We start from the raw sequence: 20,148 nt of genomic DNA on the forward strand, positions 1-20,148 counted from the left end.
ATTATTAGCTGTATACGTTCTAGGAAAAAAAAAAAAACAATCGTACAGCCAGTGTGACATCAGCAGTGCATTCTCATCGTCCACAGCTAGACGACGTATCACACTTATGTGTTATTGGCAAGTTGCTGTGCTCTGCAGGATGAGGATGCTGCATTGATGAGAACCAGGTTCAGGGGAAGGGAACGGAGAGTGAGGTGCAGAGTGTACTCTACCTCTGCTCTGCCTGCCTGAGGAGGACGGTGCCCTGGCCTCTGAGAGGGGACCGGCACCCACAGCCCTGGCCTCTGAGAGAGGGCACCAGCACCCAGTCCTTAACAACATTGTTTTCTCTTCCATTCCTTCACTCTGACATTCCCATATTTCATGCACACTTGAAACCAGTTTCAGAAGATAAAATTACAAAAAAAAAAAAAAAAGTATATCTTAGTAACCCACTGGCCTTTTCTAGAATCATTTCCATGCCTCCCTTCAGAATGAGTGTATAAAGACTTGCCCACACCGACCAGTGAGAGGGGACTCCAAGTTTTTGGAAAATGGGCCCATTTCCGAGCTTGATTACACGGAACCTAAGTTCACTAACTCTGTTCTGCTTTGATGGTTCAAACAGTGGCCTCCCATAAATCGTTTTACAAGCCCACACCCTTTGGCTTTATTTCCTTGGAAAGTAAACCAGACTCTGACTCTACCCTGCCCAATTCTCTCCTTCCCTTTTCTGATGGCTTCAGCTTCAGTGGTGTGGCCCAGGCTGGCCTGGAACTTGAGATCTTTCTATCTTGGCTCCCTAGTTAAAGAACATGTCCCATTTAACCTGCTCGCTTCTAACCAATGGGTTTTCTGTAAGCCACGATACCTTCAGGTTGTAATAAAAGCTATGGACATTATCCCCCCACTCCCAAAATATCTGCTATAACTAAATTTCACCTTGCCTACTATGCACTGATCTGGCCCACCAATGGAGAAGAAGGCCAGGGCAGCTCTCAGAAGTGAGGCGAAGGGGGCTGGGGATTTAGCTCAGTGGTAGAGCGCTTACCTAGGAAGCGCAAGGCCCTGGGTTCGGTCCCCAGCTCCGAAAAAAAGAACCAAAAAAGAAAAAAAAAAAAAAAAAACTGTCCACAAAGTGGGTTTTTTCTTTAAAAGGGGCTGGGGATTTAGCTCAGTGGTAGGGCGCTTGCTTAGCAACCGCAAGGCCCTGGGTTCGGTCCTCAGCTCCGGAAAAAAAAAAAAAAAAAAAAAAAAAAGAAGTGAGGTGAAACTTTTCTACAGGAAACTGGAGCAAGATTAACCTATGGCTGTGACACCATTCATTATATCATGCACAGTCTTAGTCTCTCCATAAAGACAAATGCACAGCCAAGGGGTCACTGTGTGCTCTGTGAGACAGCGAGTCCAGAGGAAAAACACTAGCTAACATTTCTTTCCCGTTGCCCAGGTAAGCTGATATTGACAGGGTTTAATAATTTTCTCCCACCTAGCCTTAAATTCCCTTTCCATATCATGGACAGAACTTATCACAGGGGGTGGGATGGTAAATGCTCAAAACATGACTTGCAAATTCAGTCAAGGGAGACAGGGGAGAAAGGAGGAAGGCAGGCTGTGGCAGTTGCCCATGGCTGGCTTCAGGCTTGGCAGGTATTTGTAAAACCAACTTTCTCTTTCCATGGAAGGGTGTTTAAAAAGTGCAGGCATTTCCGGATGGAGGCTCACCCCTGCTTCACTCCCTGAAGGAGGCTCTCCCTTGCTTCCTCAGCACCAAGGAGCGGCTGTGTGCACAGGGCACTAATGAGTACATAGAGGGAGTAGTTGGACCAATCTAGTAGTTGTCCTTCCCCCCAACCCCCAGTCTCCCCAGCACCCAGCTTGATCTCTCAGATGACTGAAGAGCTAGATATGAAGAAACTAAACCTGTAAGGAGGCAAGAAAACTTCCCTATACCGCCTGAGGAAAGTTATTTCAATCATCAGAAAGTAATGGGAGCTACTTTTCTCACCAAGAGAGACTCTGTGTGTGTGTGTGTGTGTGTGTGTATGTGTGTGTGTGTGTGTGTGTGTTTGGTGTGAGTATGTCTATGAGTGTGGTGTGTATGAGTGTGCATATGTATGAGTGTGTATATGTGTGAGTGTGTGTGGTGTGCATGGCATGTGTGGTATGCATGGTGTGTGTGTGTGTGTGTGTGGTGTGTGTATGTGTATGAGTATGTGTGTGATGTGTGTATGTGTGTGATGTGTGTGGTATGGTGTGTATGTGAGTATGTGTGTGTGTAGTATGTGTGCAGTATTGTGTGTGTATATACTTAGTATGCATAGTATGTATATGTGTGTGTATGGTATGTGTGGTATGTGTGTGTGTGAGTGTATGTGGTATGTGTGTGTGGTGTGTGTGGTGTGTGTGCATGTGTGTGCAGTATGTGTGTATGTGGTATGGTGTGTGTATGTGAGTATGTGTGTGTGGTGTGGTGTGTATATATGTGTGTAGTATGTGTGTGGTATTGTGTGTGTATATATATGTGGTATGCATGGTATGTATGTATGTATATGTGTGTGTATGGTATGTGTATGTGGTGTGAGTGTGAGTGTATGTGTATGTGTGTGTGTGTGGTATGTATGAGAGTGTATGGTATGTGTATGGTATATGTGTGTGTGTGTGTGTGTGGTGTGCATGTATGAGAGTGTATGGTATGTGTATGGTATGTGTATGGTGTGTGTGTGTGTGTGTGTGTGTGTGTGTGTGAACAAAGTATTCTACCACAGAGCCAGATCCCAGATCCTAAAAGCCTTTACCTTGAGATGTTTTCAGCAGCCAGATGTCTGCCCACAGCAGCCAGAAGCCTGATCCCTGTCCCAACAGCTGCGACAACCATAATGTTTTACAGACCATGTTAAGTGACCTCTCAGCAAAATCCCTTCCAATTGAAAACTGCTGACTTAAGCTCCTTCCTGCCACCTAATTTCCCTAATTTCTTGTACAGAAAACAATTATAGTTCACTAATTTTGATTTTTCCCCTTCTTTCTCAAAGGCAAAGTAGACTTACAGTAGCCTAAATATACAGGCTCCCAGTTCCCCCTCTCTGGTGCTTCAGGAAGACTCAGTGACAATCATAACTGATAACTAATATCGGGGACTGTGGGTCCAGCTCAGGGGAGATCATCTTCAGAGCACGCACGAGGTCCCGAGTTCCACTCTCAGCACCTCAAGCAAACGCCTCAATGCTTGCACGGATTTCTCGCTCCCTCTCTGTCTCTATGTCTGTCTATCTCTGTCTGTTCTTCTCTCTTCACCCCTCCCTCCTGCACTGTGTGCATGATGAGGATGTATGAGTTCAGGTGTGCACGTACCACGGTACTTATGTAGAGGTCAGGGGACAGCTTGGCTGTCAGTCCTTGCCTTCCTCCCACTTTGATGCAGGCTCTCTTGGTCATTGGCCTCTGCAGATTAGCTGGCCCTCACTGTAGGAACACTAAGACTGCAAACACATGCCAGTGTCCAGCTCTTATATGGGTCCTGGGGGTTAGAACTCATGCCCTCACGCACTCGTGGCAAGTGTTTTACCCTGTGAGCCACCTCCCCAGCCCTAAACCTGTATTACCATCCCAGCCGCTTTAACAAGGTTACTTCCTGAATTCTCCAGTTCCCTTTTTTATAAGCGCAATCAAAGCACACCAGAGTTTCTTTTCAGTTACATTAAACCACAAAAAGCATTTCTAGTTTGTGAAAACATAAACAGGAGCCTTTCTGGAAGCTTCTCTGTCCTAAGCAACGAAAACTGGCAGGACCCCGAGGGACATTCCAAAGCAGTGACCAAAGTGAATGACAAGGCAGTTTCTTGATAAGAATATTGAAGTGCATTTTCTTGGTGCTATTAACTATGGCACCAAGTTGGGCAGCGCTGGCCCGAATTCACAGTAGTCTTGAGTTGACTACTGTTAATTGTTAATGTAATGCAAATTAGCTTCTGTGGCCTCTAATACTTAGGGAAACTCCTTGGTCCTGTGAAAACCGGCCACCATGTTTTCCTGCCTTTCTTAAATGGTTTCTGTAGGTTAGAGATCTGCTTTTCCGTGCTGACTATAATAAGTATAGCTCTCTCTGCCTATCAGGAGGGAGCATGGGATTTGGGTAACCTGCTCTCTGATTCAGAGGGAGTGCAACTCCCTCTCCTGGGCCAACACAAAGAAGGCTTTACAGCTACCATCTAGTAGGTGTCTGTAGCCCAAGGACTAGATGAATTAACAGTGCAGACCATACCTTTCCTCATAACAAGAACAGCAACATTAGTCATTTGTAGCAAGAACAGGGACACTGGCGAATGGTTGTAGCTGATGGTCCATGTTGACAGTGTTCTCTCAAGACCATCATGATGAGCACAAATACAAATACAATATCAAACTCAAGATGCTACTCTCTGTGGAGAGCATGGGAAGGGGACTGGGTTTAGCACTGTATTAAGGTAGGTTTCTTCCTGTGCAGCCCAGGCTGATCTTAAATTCACACTCGTCCTGTCTCAGCCTTTTGTGTCGCTGGGATTAGACATAGGCACCACCATGCCTGACAAAATCATAACTTTGAGAGTTTGAGATGAGTGCTAAACAGGAGATCGTTTTGTTTTCTTTTGTGGGGTACTGGGGGTTGAGCCTGGGGTGTAGGGCATACTCGGCCAATGTTCTGCTTAGCCAGAGTATATCCCAGTCTTGGTCTGGGAAGAAGAGCAATGAAGCCACTGGGCACTCTGTGTGTCCTACTTCGAATGGCCTGGTTTTCTGCTAGGGGTTTTGCTCTACCTGAACGAAACCCTAACCCAAAAGACAGCTATGATTTCCCTCCATAACAATTGGTCATTCTCTGAAGGGACACAGCTCAAGACCAGCGTGTTTTTCCTCTGGTACTGAAGCCCTTCCTTTTAATCTTTAACCACAACCCTTACATAAGGAACTTTTATTGTTATTATTCGACAGCAAGAACCTGACCACACACTGTGTCAAAGTTCCCCGGTTTATCAGTCCTTGCAGGATTATGATAACCTTCCACTGGGCAGCTGACCTGAGACCCTGGGAGTCACTTCTGTTTGCCCTCACTCAAGCCTGTCACCCCATCCCACTAGGCCACCCTCCAGGGAGCAGATGTCCCACTGTCCCCTGCCCTATGTGAGTCATGCCCCCATCGTATCTCATCCAGATCAATCAATCGGTCTCTCTGGTTTAACTCCAGACTCACCCAGTTCAAATCCACCTTCCAAAATGATGCCAGGCTCTGGGGATGCTGCTCAGTGGTAGGACACTTACCTAGGATGTACAAAGCCCTGGGTTTGTACCCCATCACCTCAAACAATAAAACGACACAACGAGGGCTGGAGAGGTGGCTCAGTGGTTAAGAACACTGACTGCTCTCGCAGAGGTCCTGAGTTCAATTCCCAGCAACCACATGGTGGCTCACAAGCATCTGTAATGGGATCTGATGCCCTCTTCTGGTGTGTCTGAGGATAGCAACAGTGTACTACATACATAAAATAAATAAATAAATCTTTAAAAACAAAAACAAAAACAAAAAAAGACACAACAAAATGAGGCCAGAGCGTTTTCTATTCGGTCTTTTTGATCTCTAGTTACCTCCACCTCCACACTTCCAGGTTCTGCTCAGAAGATTCCAGAAAGGACAGCTGCACCCACACAGGCCTACCTAGCTCACGTGGCACCTGTGCAAATTAGGGAACTGGCGGACTGGAAGGCAAAGCACAGGCTGGAAGGTAGCAGCCACTCCCACTCCTCATGGGGGCAGCCCTGCCCTGGTCTTTTTCTGTTGTTTTTTAATCACATTTCAAACGAACCTTTTGCCTTTATCCCTGGCTTGAGGTTCTCTTCACCTGTCTCCCTGCTTTTGAACAACCTGTTAACTTTGTCTAGAAAACCTCCACTTCCAAACCCAGAACTAAAACTCCTGTCCGTGTTTCCGGAAACCAGGACTGCCATGCTGCTCTAAGAAGCTTTTACTGAAGCTGGAGAGATGGCTCAGTGGTTAAGCACACATGCCTCTCTTTACAGAAGAAACAGGTTCAGTTTCCAGCATGGACATGGTGGCTCACAACCATCCCTAAGCCCAGGACCAGGGCATCTGATGTCCGTTTCTTATCTCCGTGGGCCCCAGACGTACATGAGATACACACAGCCATGCAGGCAAAATACTCATATGTTTAAAATAAATTTTCAAAAAATTTTAAAGATGATGATGATGATGATGATTATTACTGTTTTGATGGTATGGGGGATTGAACCCAGGACCTCATGTATACTTAAGACATTCTCTACCACTGATCTACATCTCCAGCTGGTTTTTTTTTCTAGACATGTTATTTTTTTTAATGTACATATGTTCACGTGCACAGGGGTGCCTTTGGATACCAAAGATCAACCTTGTTTAGTGTTTTTAATTTTCTTTTTGTGTGTGTGTGTGTGTATGGGTATGCTGGATGTATGACAGTGCACCATGTGCATTCTTGGTGGCCTGGGTACCTAAGAAGGCCAGGCAAAGGCCTCGGATGCTCCAACAACTGGAGTTACAGATGGTTGTGAGCACCGTGCACGGAGGGTGCTGGCAATCAATCCGGGAACAAGTAAGCACCGGGCCGCCTCCTCAGTTCCCAGTTTCATTTCTTTGTTTTTGTTAGTTCTGAGACAGGGTCTCTCACTGGCCTAGAGCTCTCCTGTTAGGCTAGGCTGGCCGCCCAATAAGCCTGAGGGACCTGTCTGTCTCTGCCTCCTTAATGGTGGGTTTACAAGTGTGCACTGCTACACATTAGGGGAGCTTTGACTCTCAAACTCGGGTTCTCATGCTTGTGTGGCACACAGTTTACTGACTGGGCTGTGTCTTCAGCTCTGATAACATTCTCATTTCTATTCTATTCTGTTCTATTCTGTTCTATTCTATTCTATTCTATTCTATTCTATTCTATTCTATTCTATTCTATTGCATTCCATTCTATTCTTGGTGGCTGTTAGAATTACAGATTTTTTTCTAACCTATTCCCCACATTAGATACTGAATTCTCTGAGAGCAGGACCCTTGCCTTCAGGTTCGTGTGCCTACCTAGCCTAGCACAGTTCCTAGGGGATTGCAGTAAGAAATTGCTGAATGCCAAACGAACACAGCCTCTTGCTTTCTTAGGCTAGTCACAGGGTAGAATGGAGGCCTTTCAGTCATCCCCCCTTGCCACCCCCGACCCCAAGCAATTTGGAGATTAGGCCATGGGTCTGCTTCCTCAAATTACATAATCCCTACTCAAATAGCTAGAAGCCAGATCTCATTTAGCAATTACTTCATTAACCTATGATTAAGGAGAACAAACATCTTGGATTTCGGCTTCCTGTTCCCTCCTGACAAGTTCACCAGTACATCTGTCACTGACTATGTTGTCCCTTAGTAGGACCCACTTGCTTCTGTTTTCTCCTCCTCCCCAGTCTTATTCTATTGAACATCAGTTGTCTCTTTGGAGGTCAGGTAACGCATTTGCATAAACTTTAGGTGTTTTCTTAGTAGGTTTTTTTCAATGTTCTTTTTAAAGCATTATTCTTGCTGACCCACATTGTCTCAGCCTCTTACATTTCCACTCTCCACGGGACTCTTTATTATTAATCCAACTGGCCTGCCCCTGATGCCTCGTTCGTGACGTTACCCAGCCTTCTCAGTTGCGCTTGGGTCTACATCGGTCATCCCTAGAGAACAGGTGGACCAGATTTCAGCTTCTTGTCCAAGGCACTGATGCGTCTGAAATCGAGTCATTTTTACTTATGAAAAGTGTGCTTTTCCATTGGCTGGCCTCCTAAGCAGTTAGTTTAGGAAGAGCTGGGAAGACACCATATATAGACAATACAGACAGAAGTTTCTGTCTGCCTCTCACATCGATTGCAGCACAACATGGCCCCATGAAGTGTTTGGTGAAGGGCAGGGGGCTGGGACCATCTTCTCCAGCCATAAGAATTAGGCAGTTCACTGATGGTGGAAAAGTCAACTGATGGTGGAAAAGTCAACAGGGACTCGGGCCGTGAGTCATTTGATAAGACTCCAGAGTTGTGGACACAGGAGTCTCAGGGAGCCAGAGACATGCGCCAGTAAATATGGGAGGATGGGGGATTTTGCTGTTATTGCAAATGACACAAATGGTATTGAACTCACAGAGATATTTAAGGGGGAAAACAGACTTTCTTAGGTCCAGGAATAGAGAAATTCTCAGGGAATGAAAAATATCACCAGATTCTCTCATCCATACTCACCTGGCACCAACACTTGCTTGATGAGATTCTCTGTCCTCTAGGCATCTCGTGTGTATGTGTGTGTGTACATGTGAGTGTGTGTACATGTGTGTGTACATGTGAGTGTACATGTGAGTGTGTAGATGTGTGTGTACATGTGAGTTTGTACATGTGAGTGTACATGTGAGTGTGTAGATGTGTGTGTACATGTGAGTTTGTACATGTGTGTGTACATGTGAGTGTGTGTACATGTGACTATGTGTGAGTGTGTGTGTAGATGTGTGTACATGTGAGTGTGTGAGTGTGTGTGTACATGTGAGTGTGTGTACATGTGAGTGTGTGTGTGAGTGTGAGTGTGTATGAGAGAGAGAAAGAGAGATGAAAACAAAGAATATATACTTTGCTTTTATCTACAATCAACATAATTCAGTGTGTGTGTGTGTGTGGTATGTGTGGTGTGTGTATGTGTGTGTGTGGTATGTGTGGTATGTGTGGTGTGGTGTGTGTGTGTGTGGTGTGTGTGGTATGTGTGTGTGTGGTATGTGTGGTATGTGTGTGTGTGGTATGTGTGGTGTGGTATGTGTGTGGTGTGTGTGTGTGGGGGGTGTGATATGGTGTGTGTGGTGTGTGTGTATATGTGTGTGTGGTGTGTGTGTATATGTGTGTGTGTGGTGTGTGTGTGTGTATGTGTATGCATCCATATATTGGGAATATATATATAAAAAACAAGCAGAGTAGAGAGCTTCAAGTTGACCCCATCCCAGAGTCACCACCTCAAAATGAAGTGACCCTGTTTTCTCCTAAACTCAGAATACAGTCAAATAGTCTGGAGAAGTGCTTTGGTTTGCCTGGCCTACATACTCGCTCATCTAACATGGGCCCTTTTGGTTGCATACTCAACTGTCATTTTCCCCTCTTCCCTCACACATGCAATTCTGACTCCCTTGCAGTATCAGGTGAGCACGAGCTCAGGATGTTGATCCTCTGACCCCAGGAGAGTCATGCGTGCTTCATCTATATCAATTACAGCAATCACACTCCGTTGTTGCTAGCGTAGACATGGGTATGGGACAAAACACTAGATAGGAAACCTGATCCAAAGCAGGATTGACAGTGAGGAATGGAGAAATGGAACTCCTCATCCCTTGTTTCTTCCTACTCCAGTGCTATGGTTAATAAACCCAGGGCCTCACACATTCTGAATAAGTTTTGTCTGTCTACCACCGAGCAGCACACCCCAAACTCTTTCTCTATCTTGATAAAACATACAAAGGGTTAGAGAGGAAACGTAGACAATCCTGAAGCCTCGGTGGCCATTAACACCAGCATCAGGTTGTCCAGGAAGCAGGCAGGTAACAGGCTTGATAGTCAAAGTCAACTGAAATGAGCAACCGTACAATCCACACAAAAGCCCAGAGCTTCCTGCTTTCTAAATAATCATAAAGCGAATGGTAGCTGGACACAGTGATACATGCCTGTAACCCCAGCACTCAAAAGGTTGAGGCAGGAGGATTGCCTCAAATTGGAGGCTACACTCAATATAAATGGTTGGGGTTGCAGGGGATAATCTGTTGAATTCCTATTAGTGTCAGGCAATATTTCAAGTGTTTTAAGCAGATTACCTCACCGAATCCAAACAACAACTCAATAAGATAAACTCTGATTTCTCCCCACTTTTCGGATGGATAAAGAAGGTCCACAGACACTGAGTAACTTAGCTAACATTACAGATTAATCAATGAGAAGGACTGAGGCTCATACCCAGGCCTCTAACTGCACATTTAACCTCTGGAGTGATGTTCAGCTGGTACCTGCTCTCAGATCTGCACAGCCCAGAGACTGAGCCCAGATAGCCAGATTTTCAGGGGTTTTAATGTGATTTTTTTTTTTTTAAACATAGAGTTAGGCTAGAGAGATGGCTTAGCGGTTAAGAGCACTGACTGTTCTTCCAGAGGTCCTGAGTTCAATTCCCAGCAACCACATAGTGGCTCGCAACCATCTGTAATGGGATCTGATGCCCTCTTCTGGTATGTCCAAAGACAGCTATAACATACAACAAAATAAACAAATAAATCTTAAAAAAAAAAAAAAAAAGATAGTTTCTCTATGAAGCACTGACTGTCCTGGAACTCACTTTGTAGACAAGGCTGGCCTTAAACTCAGGGATCCACCTCCCTCTGCCTCCCAAGTGCTGGGATGAAAGGCATGTGCCACCATGCCCAGGTATATTTATGGTTTTGTTATAGTAAGCCAAAATAAAAGAATAGATAGCACATGACAGATGATAGAGATAGACAGACAAGCAGATGATAGATGACATCATTAAACTGGATGCTCAAAACACCCAGTACAGATTGACTATAGAAGTCACCTTGAAGGCAGTCAGCTGGAGTTCTCGCAGGGAAAGACCCAGTTAGAGCAGAATGTCCTTTCAGGCAAGCGTTCCAAGGAAAAGAATAAACAGCAGGAGATAAAGGTGACATCAACCAGGGCTTGCTCACTACATCTGGCAGGAACGGCCTGGGTAAACTGAAGCAGTGAGGTGCAGCTGAGAGCCTTTCCTCCCCATCCTCACAGATGAACTTCCGCCTGCCACCCATCATGGCACTTACATCACAGGATGAATAATAGTGACCTCGTGGAAATGGCTGACTTTTTAGCTGTTCTGAAGGACACACGTTTTTATTGTCGGGGTGGTTTGCTGTTCTCTTTCCACCCTGTCCTAGACTTAGGGCTGCATCCATCCCCAGACCTTGGAGGACACTTGGAAACAAACACTCCTGGTGGGGCAACCTGGTTCCCAGGGCCAGACTTTTCAGCCAGCTTCTTGGTGAGCTCAAACAACACGTGCCAGCTTACCGACAGACTGTACGTTACGCTCTCCACAGTTGGATTTCACAAGCTGCCTTCCTCTCTCCTCAGAGAACATCCCTTTTCCTTTGTGCCGGACTGCGCAATGCACGCAAACATTCCCACAGACCCAGTTGCTGGACAGACCCAGGTTTCCTTTCTCCTCTCACACATTTGAGAGTTTCTGTGCACATTTGCTGAACAACCAAATCCGAGGCATACACAAGGGCCTTGATTTATGGAGACAGGGTTCTTCAAGAATCCTGTTTTGGTCCTTTCCCAAACGTCACGCAGCAGGGGTTAGTTTGACATCAGGGTCCTTTGGAGGCACTTCGTCCAGTGCTGATGTGGTTAATTGGTTAAAATACCAACGAGCAATACCAAGGGGGGCGAGATTGTCAAGACCCGTTCACGTAACCGTCTTTTGAGAGTCTCACTCACTGCCTTGTCTCTGCCTTTATGTTGGGTTTTTTTTTTTTTTCCTCTTAACTTATCAACCCGGAGTTTTTGCACAATCACATCCTTTAAATGTCTCTGCGTCCGGAGAGTGAGAGGCATTTCTATGGGCTTACTGCTGGTCATTCATGCCACACATTTACTCAATAAATATTTGAGTATCTGCCTGTGCCAGGCACCAACCTGGGCATCAGGAATCAACCAGCCATGTTCTCTATCCTCTCAGAGGGCAATAAAAGATAATGATATATCATACGGCGTTTTTCCTCTCGAACAACGAGAAAGCTGTAACAATCATAAAAGGTACATGGTGTTCAGGAGGTAGCTCCGTGGTAAGAACACTTGTCTACCATACACGGTGTTCTGGGTTCGAGTCCCTGCACCACAAGACAGGGTGCGGAAGGCACAGTCATAGACAAAGCGCTTTGTGAACAAAAATCTAGCGTAGCTGGCAAGAGAACCTACCCACTGGTAGACAGCCTCAGTTCGAATCCCAGCTCAGCCACTACGTGATCTTGATTAAATTCTTACCATAGTTTAACCTTTTACATGGGAATAGCTATATTGAGAGCTAGCGTTTTTTCAGCAAGTCATTCAGAAGATAATAAATACTACGCATGTGTTAGCTCAGGAAAGAACATGAACTCTACCACTGACCTTAGCAAGTAATTGGCAGCCAGTTGTGGTGATACAACCACTCATTGGCCTTGGGAGCTACTGAGACACACAATATCATCAAGGGCTCCAGCCAGCTAGACCTGGGTGACCACTACAGGAGCATGATTCCCCTGGCCACTAACCTGATGTAAATCAAAGCCACTCCCCTCAGCAACTTCCTGCTCTCGGAACTGACTAGCATGCGAGCTAAAGACAACTCCAAGTGAGCGTTCCAGAAGAATCTTAGTCTTAAGAAACATGTCGTGGGGCTGGAGAGATGGCTCGGTGGTTAAGAGCACTGGCTGCTCTTCCAGAGGTCCTGAGTTCAAATCCCAGCAACCACATGGTGGCTCACAACCATCTGTAATGGGATCTGATGCCCTCTTCTGGTGTGTCTGAAGACGGCTAAGAGTGTACTTGTATATAATAAATAAATAAATAAATCCTAAGGAAAAAGAAATGTGTTGTGGAAAAACATGGATTTGGAAGGGACACTGAGAGTCAGGCTTTCATCCAAATGTCTGAGAACCCTTTGGGTGATTAAAGTCCTTGCCTCTGAGGACATTCACCATGATGAAGGCTCATGGTTTTTTGTGTTTGTTTTTTTTTTTTTTTCCAGAGCTGGGGACAAGGCTCATGGTTTTACATAGACTCTTGTATTTACATGCATTTACTCGGCCTGGCTCTGGAGCAAGGATAATCCTGACCAACAATAGTCTTCATATGCTTGGAAGGAAAAACTCCCTGTCTTCTTGAAGCTTCTCGAGCTAGTCATCACTGGCCCTGACTTAGGACGAACATGCTCAAGTTCACAGAAAGAAGTCAGTACAACCGAATCTAGGCATTTAAAGTGCGCTGGGGGTGTCTAGATCATTCTGAAAGCTCTGAGAGGTTTTTATGTGGAATGAGAAACACTCTAATTCCTTGTCATGCTATCCACAACAAGGTCCTCCCAACCCATCTTGTGGCCTAGGGCAAGGACCAGGATCAAGACCCAGACATCCCCATGTGAGACCCCAGAACATCAGTGGAATCCAGAAGCCTTTTAAAGGCTGAAATTGGCACCTGATAGCTCAAAATATACCTGTCCCTGAGTGTGTCAACTTGATATCTGCATAAGAACAATGGCTTCTCTTAAACAAGGACAGCTTCCTTTTTCTTTTAATATTTTTTAAATTTATTTATCCTTCTATGTTATAAGTACACTGGTGCTGCCTTCAGACGCACCAGAAGAGGGCATCAGATCTCATTACAGATGGTTGTGAGCCACCATGTGGTTGCTGGGATTTGAACTCAGGGCCTTTGGAAGAGCTCTAAACCACTGAGCCATCTCTCCAGCCCAGTTTTCTTTTCCACCTTCTTTTTTTTTAAAAAAATATGTGTTGTACATGTTTGTACATACGTGGGCTATTTTTGTTTTGTATATGTGTGGGAGCATACTGTGGAGACCTGAAGTTGATATGAAGACTCATGCTCCATTCCTCTTCTTATTCATGGAGGCCTGGTCTCCCAGTTAAACCCAGAGCTGACTGACAGAGGACTCTCAATAGCTAGCTTGCTCCTGTTCTCGGTCTCTGCCTTCTGTTGCTAAAATTACAGGCAGGTGGCTACACCCACCTGGCATTTACATGGGTTTTTGGGCATCTGAACTCTGATCCTCATACTTGTCCAGCCAATATTTAAGCACTGAGCGATCTCCCGGCTCCAAGCCCGGTTTTTTCTAAATAAGTTCTTCCTCCCATATGTGAGAAGATAGGGTTGAAGTAGTGAAGAGTCCAAGGCCTGGGCTCAATCCTCACAAGGAAGCTAAATTCTCGAGAATCTCCTGGACCATGGGTCAATAGTTTCTCCTGCAGCATTTCTAGTGGCAAGTGACACATTTTCGGATAGACCACAGCTCTAGGCCACATACTCGATCATTCTGCCTCTGAACCTTGTTCACAGCAGCAATGAGTGGACAATAGCCTGCCAGTATCAAGAAGGTTTTCTCAGGGCCAGGCACTGCGAATGACAAACTCCATCACTGAAACCTTACAACTGCTCTCTGAAGGAAATCCCCATTGATACGTGGCGGCTTTCTCTAGTGTTCTCTCCTGAGGCAGCCAGCTCCTGCTCATTGGTTCATTGACTGTCCACCTCCCCGCTCATTGGTCTCATTGGTTCATTTGCTCTCCAGCTCCCTTCCTCATTGGCTGCCCAGCTCTTCCATCAACACTTTCCCTTTGTAGATGCTGTTCTGTTCTTCAGCCAGTCTCTCTCTCTCTCTCTCTCTCTCTCTCTCTCTCTCTCTCTCTCTCTCTCTCTCTCTCTCTCCTTCCTCCCTCCCTCCCTCCCTCCCTCTCTCTCCCCCTCTCTCACTTGTGTATACATATACTTTTTCTGCTTCTGTTTCCCTACAGAAATGACTATTTTCAAACCCATCAGCACAACTGAATGAGGGTTTTTTGTTTTGTTTTGTTTTGGGTTCAACTCTGATCCCTGACTAAAATGTTCACTTTTGTTCACAACTCTAAATCCAGTATTTAGAAAGACAACCGACATATGGTCAGTCGCTCCATAAATATTCGCTGTTTAAATTTTACATAAGAGAGAACAGGGTCCAGTGGACATGCCTTCCACGGAGAGCCTGCCTTCATTAGGAACCCAGGTTCCAGAAAACAAATTCAGGCAGTACCTTTTCTTTTCGTGGTGGTCAGTGGGATTGCCCTTAACTATGAGGGCTGGGACACTGAACCTGAACAACACTCCAGGAATCAATTTAGTAATGCGTGTGTGCCTGTGTATACTCAGAATGTGGAGAGATGGCTCAGTGGTTAAGAGCACTGACTCCTCTTCCAGAGGACCTGGGTTCAATTCCCAGCACCCACATGGCAGCTCACAACTGTCTGTAACTCCAATTCCAGGGATCTGACACTCTCACACAGACATAGATGCAAGTCGAATAACCAATATACATAAAATAAAAATAAATTATTTTTAAAAATCGTATTGCACATCGTCAAAATCACCTGAAATATTTTGTGGTGCCCCCCCCTCGCTGAGAAATTTTATAAAACTTGGAGATGTCAACATTCTCCTGAAAGTGGTTTCCATAGTAACACAACAGCAGAGCCAGTACACATGTGAAACTACATTCCTTTTCCCTCCTGAGGTCCACAGATTCAAGAAATTCCCTCCTTTGGCACACATACTGTCACAATAAAAATTAATCTGTTTGAAGATCATCTCCTGAAGGGCCAAGCTAGAAAGCTCACGTTATTACAAAGGGGGTGGGAATGCATGTGGCTGCTGACCAGATTATGAAGAGCAAATGGCAGGAAATCACAACACTCTGACCATTTTTTTTTAAATCAAGCAATATTTTTATTTTTGCCAATTATTTGGCTCACAGCTTTGAGCAACTAGTTTTCAACTCCCCCCACCTTTTTTTTTTTTTTTAAAGCATTCTACCCCTGGGGAGGAAAAATGAAGACCTCAAAAGCAAGTACAAATTGCTCATTTAAAGAACAGAAATTAAGGATGCGGGGGCTTTTCTTCCTGAAAAGCTCATCATTCTGCAGAAAGAAGCTGAATCCTGTCCCGATTCTTCTTGGGCAGTGGAGCAATTTTGGGTTTTGTGTTAGTTAATTTTAATTTACAAAGGGGGGGGCTCCATTCTTGAGACACCACCGTTGCTATGAGACTTCTGGGCCACAACAGATGGCCAGGAGAACAGTTCTCAGGCCAAGCCGGATCTCTGAAGCCCGCCACTCAGGCATACCATTAACATTCCTGGAATACCTTCAGAGGCAGTTCCCCCGGCCACCTTCAGACTGGCTCTCCTGCGGCTCCTACTGTGGCCTCTCTGGTCAGGGGGCCCTGGTGGAAATGTGTCATAAATGGTAGGACCATACGTTTCCAGGGACCACCTCACTTCCATGTGGCTCCAGGTGGGTCCACCTGTGTACACACTCAGGGGCACACCCATGGCAACTCATCATCTGCCTGCAAGCTTTGCTCACACCAGGCCACCCGCATCCTTCTCCAGGGAGACAGAGTTAGTGCCTAGACAGGAGGGTTGGAGGGAAAAAAGTTGAAGAATTTCTCATTTCGTTTTTTAGGAAGGAAGGACGGAAGGAAAGAAAGAAGGAAGGAGGGAGGGAGGGAAGGAGGAAAGGAAGGAAGGGGGAGGGAGGAAAAGAGGGAAGGAAAGAGGGAGGGAGGGAGGGAAGGAGGAAAGGGAGGAAGGGGGAGGGAGGAAAAGAGGGAGGGAGGAAAAGAGGGAGGGAGGGAGGGAAGGAGGAGGAAGAAAGAAAAGAAGCTGGGCCCTAGGCCTGTTATCTCAGGACTTTTCAAAGGTAAGAGGATCACAAGTTCAAGGTCATCTTCAGCTACTTATTAAGTTGGGGACAGCCTGGGCTACATGAGGGAGAGAAGGAAGGAGGAGGGAGGGAGGGAAGATGAGAAAGCACCTTGCTATCATAACTGAACAAATCACTCTGCTTTGCCCCTTTCTCTGTCTTCCAAAGTAGGAAAATCCTGACCTACCTGCTATCGGTTGAGGAAGTCAGTGAGGCGTGATTAATGTGCAACACAGAGAAGTAAGGTCACTAAACCTTCAGCTGCTTGCTGAGAAGCAAAAGATAAGGCAGAAGCTGGCTGTTTGCCTCCCCTTGGCGTCCAGCTGCTGAGCCCACCACCTGTGTGGCTGTCCCCCGGTGCTGACCGGAAGGCTTCGGTGGACAAAGTTCGCTGGGAGCTTTATTGCTCAAGGGGGAGGTTTGGAACCCAGTAAAACAACAACAAACAAAGCAAGCCATAGCTTCTTGGGGCGGAGTTCATTTACATTCCCATCCCAGAGTTTTCTTGGCCTGCAGTGCAAAAACAACGTTGTCCTTGGAGCCTGTCACCAGGGCTCACCTGACCAAGCCTTGACGGCAGAGCCAACTCCCAGTTTCCTTCTAGCACAGCTGGTTGTGGAGGGCTCTCTTGTCAGTGGGGTTAGCGGATTTGCCACAGAGACACTGCTGCCCTGACCTTTGGTTTTCACCCCAGAATGCAGTCTGTCCATCTTACTTAGGTCTTTGCCTTCCAAAGACTCCCATCTGAGAGGGCAGTTTCCCAACTGTCCCAGAATAGAACCATTTGAATTATTGTGTGGTTTGTTTGTTTGTTTATAAAAAGCATGCCTCTGGGAGATTTGGTCTAACCAGATGACAGTCGGTGACATTTTAATGAAGTCCAGAGGTGATGGTGGGGATGCTGCTGTGTCCAGGGTGGCTGAACCTCAGTTTACCTATCAGATGCCTTGGCTGAATCACGCAGAGGACTCTGGTCAGCTATTCAGCTTTTAAACTCATGGGCCTCCCTGGCTCTGAACAACCAGGCACTGAGGCAGAGGTAGGGGCAAGTGGTTTAAGAGGAAGTGTCTGCCAGCTGCAGCCTTCTGTTCCTAGGGCCGAACCTTTCAAGCCAGCCAGTGGGGCGCACCATGTGGGGAGGGGGCTGGGCAGCTCTATTGAGCTCCATTGTGTGCTGTCCACAGCACCACACAGCCAAGGAGGGAGTGAGCAGGCATTCCACAGCTCCAGGAAGGAGACTTTTAAAAATGGTCGTCTCCAGGGAAACAATAAATTTAGATACTTAATCCCCACACCCTCCGATCCAGCTCTCTAAAGATACTGTTCTCAGAATGAAGTGGCTATGTGTCTACCCCAGTCCCCGCTGGTTGTGATCAGTTATATATTTGCGGTGTCTTTCTACGCCACCCAAATATACACGGGGGCTTTCCGCGCACAGTATGAAATGCCAGGACAGAGTTTTTCAACTGACTGACTCCCACCATCTGTAATTTTTAAAAACACTGAGGTTTTTTTTTTTCAATTTAAAGAATACTGACTAAAGATTGTAGTGATTCCTTCCAATACAAAACTGACCGGCCCTTATTTCGAGACCTTGCTTTTGATTTCTGTATTATCTTAGTCAGAATTCATAGTCCAGGGGCGGAATTTTAAAATAAGAACTGATGCTGGATATCGGACATCTACTTCAATTCCAGTGCTTATTTATGTCCAACTCCTCCAACACTTGGTATTACTTACTACCCACATATCGACTTATGTTTTAAACGCTTATCAACCAAACACACCAAATGCACACATATTATGGTAATTTGCCCGTGTGGTGATCATGCTTTACCTGACAAGTGATGTCACTGCTGGGGCTTTTACAGGTCCAAGTCATCATATTTAGGGCTCACATTCATTACCTGTATGATGCTGCTATAGGCAAATGTTTTTTATAAAGAGAGGCTAGCTAATGGCAGAGATGGGAAACTCCAGTTAAGATACATTTTGGGAAGATGAACACAGCGTTTCTGCTTGAAGGTTCTCAGAGTGCTGACCACCTTCCTCCTACCTTTATCCGTCTTCCCCACTGTGGTTTACTACTTGACTAGAATCTCTGGGAACTGGTAAACATCTCCCTTTCAGGGAGGCACTCAACACCAGCTCAGAATCCCTTGACTTATAAAAGGACCCCTACCTATTTGTAAGCTATTTTCATTAAGAACAAATTAAAACCCCAGATTAAACTATCCCCTGCTAGTCAGAGCAAAACAGGCAGCGCTGGTTTCCGAACACGCTAATCTTTTCACCTCAGATAACAAGCACTCTAACAGCTGTTCAAGTGTGAGCATAGGAGGGTCCTGGAAGGACTTGTCAAATAATTATCAGTGCGGTCAAATGAGAGGAGATGTAAGCAAGCCAGGGCCCACAGCTCCAGTTGCTTGCCTTGAGTCTGACTTCTGGAACACAGAGAGGGGCACACCTCAGCCCGGTGATACCATTCGATCCCCTCCCTAAAGTAGAATTCGCTAAGTCACCTGTGCTGAATAAACCTGGAAACCAGACGCGCACTCACTTCACATCCGCTGAAGCTAAAGAGAACTGAAATACAGCTCGGATCAGAAAAGGAGGCCTGGAGGTGGGACCCTGGAACCACCAAGACGTCTGCCAGCCTCACTTTGTATTTTCTCAAAAGTCAGTATATAGAACTGTTGGCTTTAATTAAAATTCACTTTACTTTCACGGAGTGAGTTCTCACCGGGTGCCAATAAGTGTATCAGAAGCAACAGAGTATCGAGGGTCGCCACAATCTGTCAGACCCCTCTCACCCTTTACAGCTCTCTCATCCCATCCTATCATTTTGCTGGCTTATCTGCCGACTGGAGAAGCGGGTTTCATCATAAACGCTCCGTCTCTCTTTAGTTTATCTTTTCCAAGTCATTTCTGTCGAGATCAGTGGAGAAGTAATGGAGAAATAACCGACTTAAACGGACCTTACCTCACAGAAGTGGAAACTCAGGTGTCTCCATTGTCCTCAGTTATCTGCTGATTATTTCTGTCCGGCGTGGCACACAGCCAAGCTGGTCCACCCGGCCTTGGAGGCTTGGGTTAGGTGGCACAGAGGCCAACAACAGACTGGAGAGCCAGCTCCAGGAAGGCAGCGCTAAGACACAGGTGTCTGACACCCAGGCACCTCAGCTCCTGGAACCTGCGCTGCCCTGATTAGCTAAGTACAAAGGCAGTTCGAATTACTGCCTCTCCCCAGCCAATCGCCTGCCCGCCTGGCTGACAGGAGCAGGCCCCCTGATGTCAGGGACGTCCATTCACAGGCCAGAACCGGAGAGCCGGTTTCTACTGTGCCCGCCGGCAACCCCGCTCCAGGCACCTTAGAGCAGTTTGCTGTTTGTCCGGTTAGGAACTTTCTCTACGGCCCGCGGCGCCGCCCTAGTAGGGTCTTTAAACGCGCTGTGCAATGAAGGCAAGGCCGAACAAATGGGGTGTGTGTGTGTGTGTGTGTGTGTGTGTGTGTGTGTGTGTGTGTGTGTGTGTGTGTGTGTGTGTGTGTGACTAGCAACCTCTGGTGGCTCTTTCTTGCCTCCCTTGGCTGATTCTGGACACCAAG

The 20,148-nt window shown here is 46.2% G+C and overlaps 1 protein-coding gene across 4 annotated transcripts in view; it reads right to left on the reverse strand.

Moving 5' to 3' along the window:
* Positions 1-20,148, reverse strand: part of Shroom3 (shroom family member 3) — a 296,424-nt gene that overhangs the window by 135,693 nt on the left and 140,583 nt on the right. For 2 of the 4 annotated variants that reach the window (XM_087582884.1, XM_087582881.1), the window contains exon 1: positions 19,525-19,698. The gene's annotated coding sequence lies outside the window, so the exon portion shown is untranslated. 4 annotated transcript variants of the gene reach the window in all.

Source organism: Rattus norvegicus, chromosome 14 (assembly GCF_021556685.1).
Source record: "Rattus norvegicus strain SHRSP/BbbUtx chromosome 14, alternate assembly SHRSP_T2T, whole genome shotgun sequence".
Classification (NCBI taxonomy): domain Eukaryota; kingdom Metazoa; phylum Chordata; class Mammalia; order Rodentia; family Muridae; genus Rattus; species Rattus norvegicus.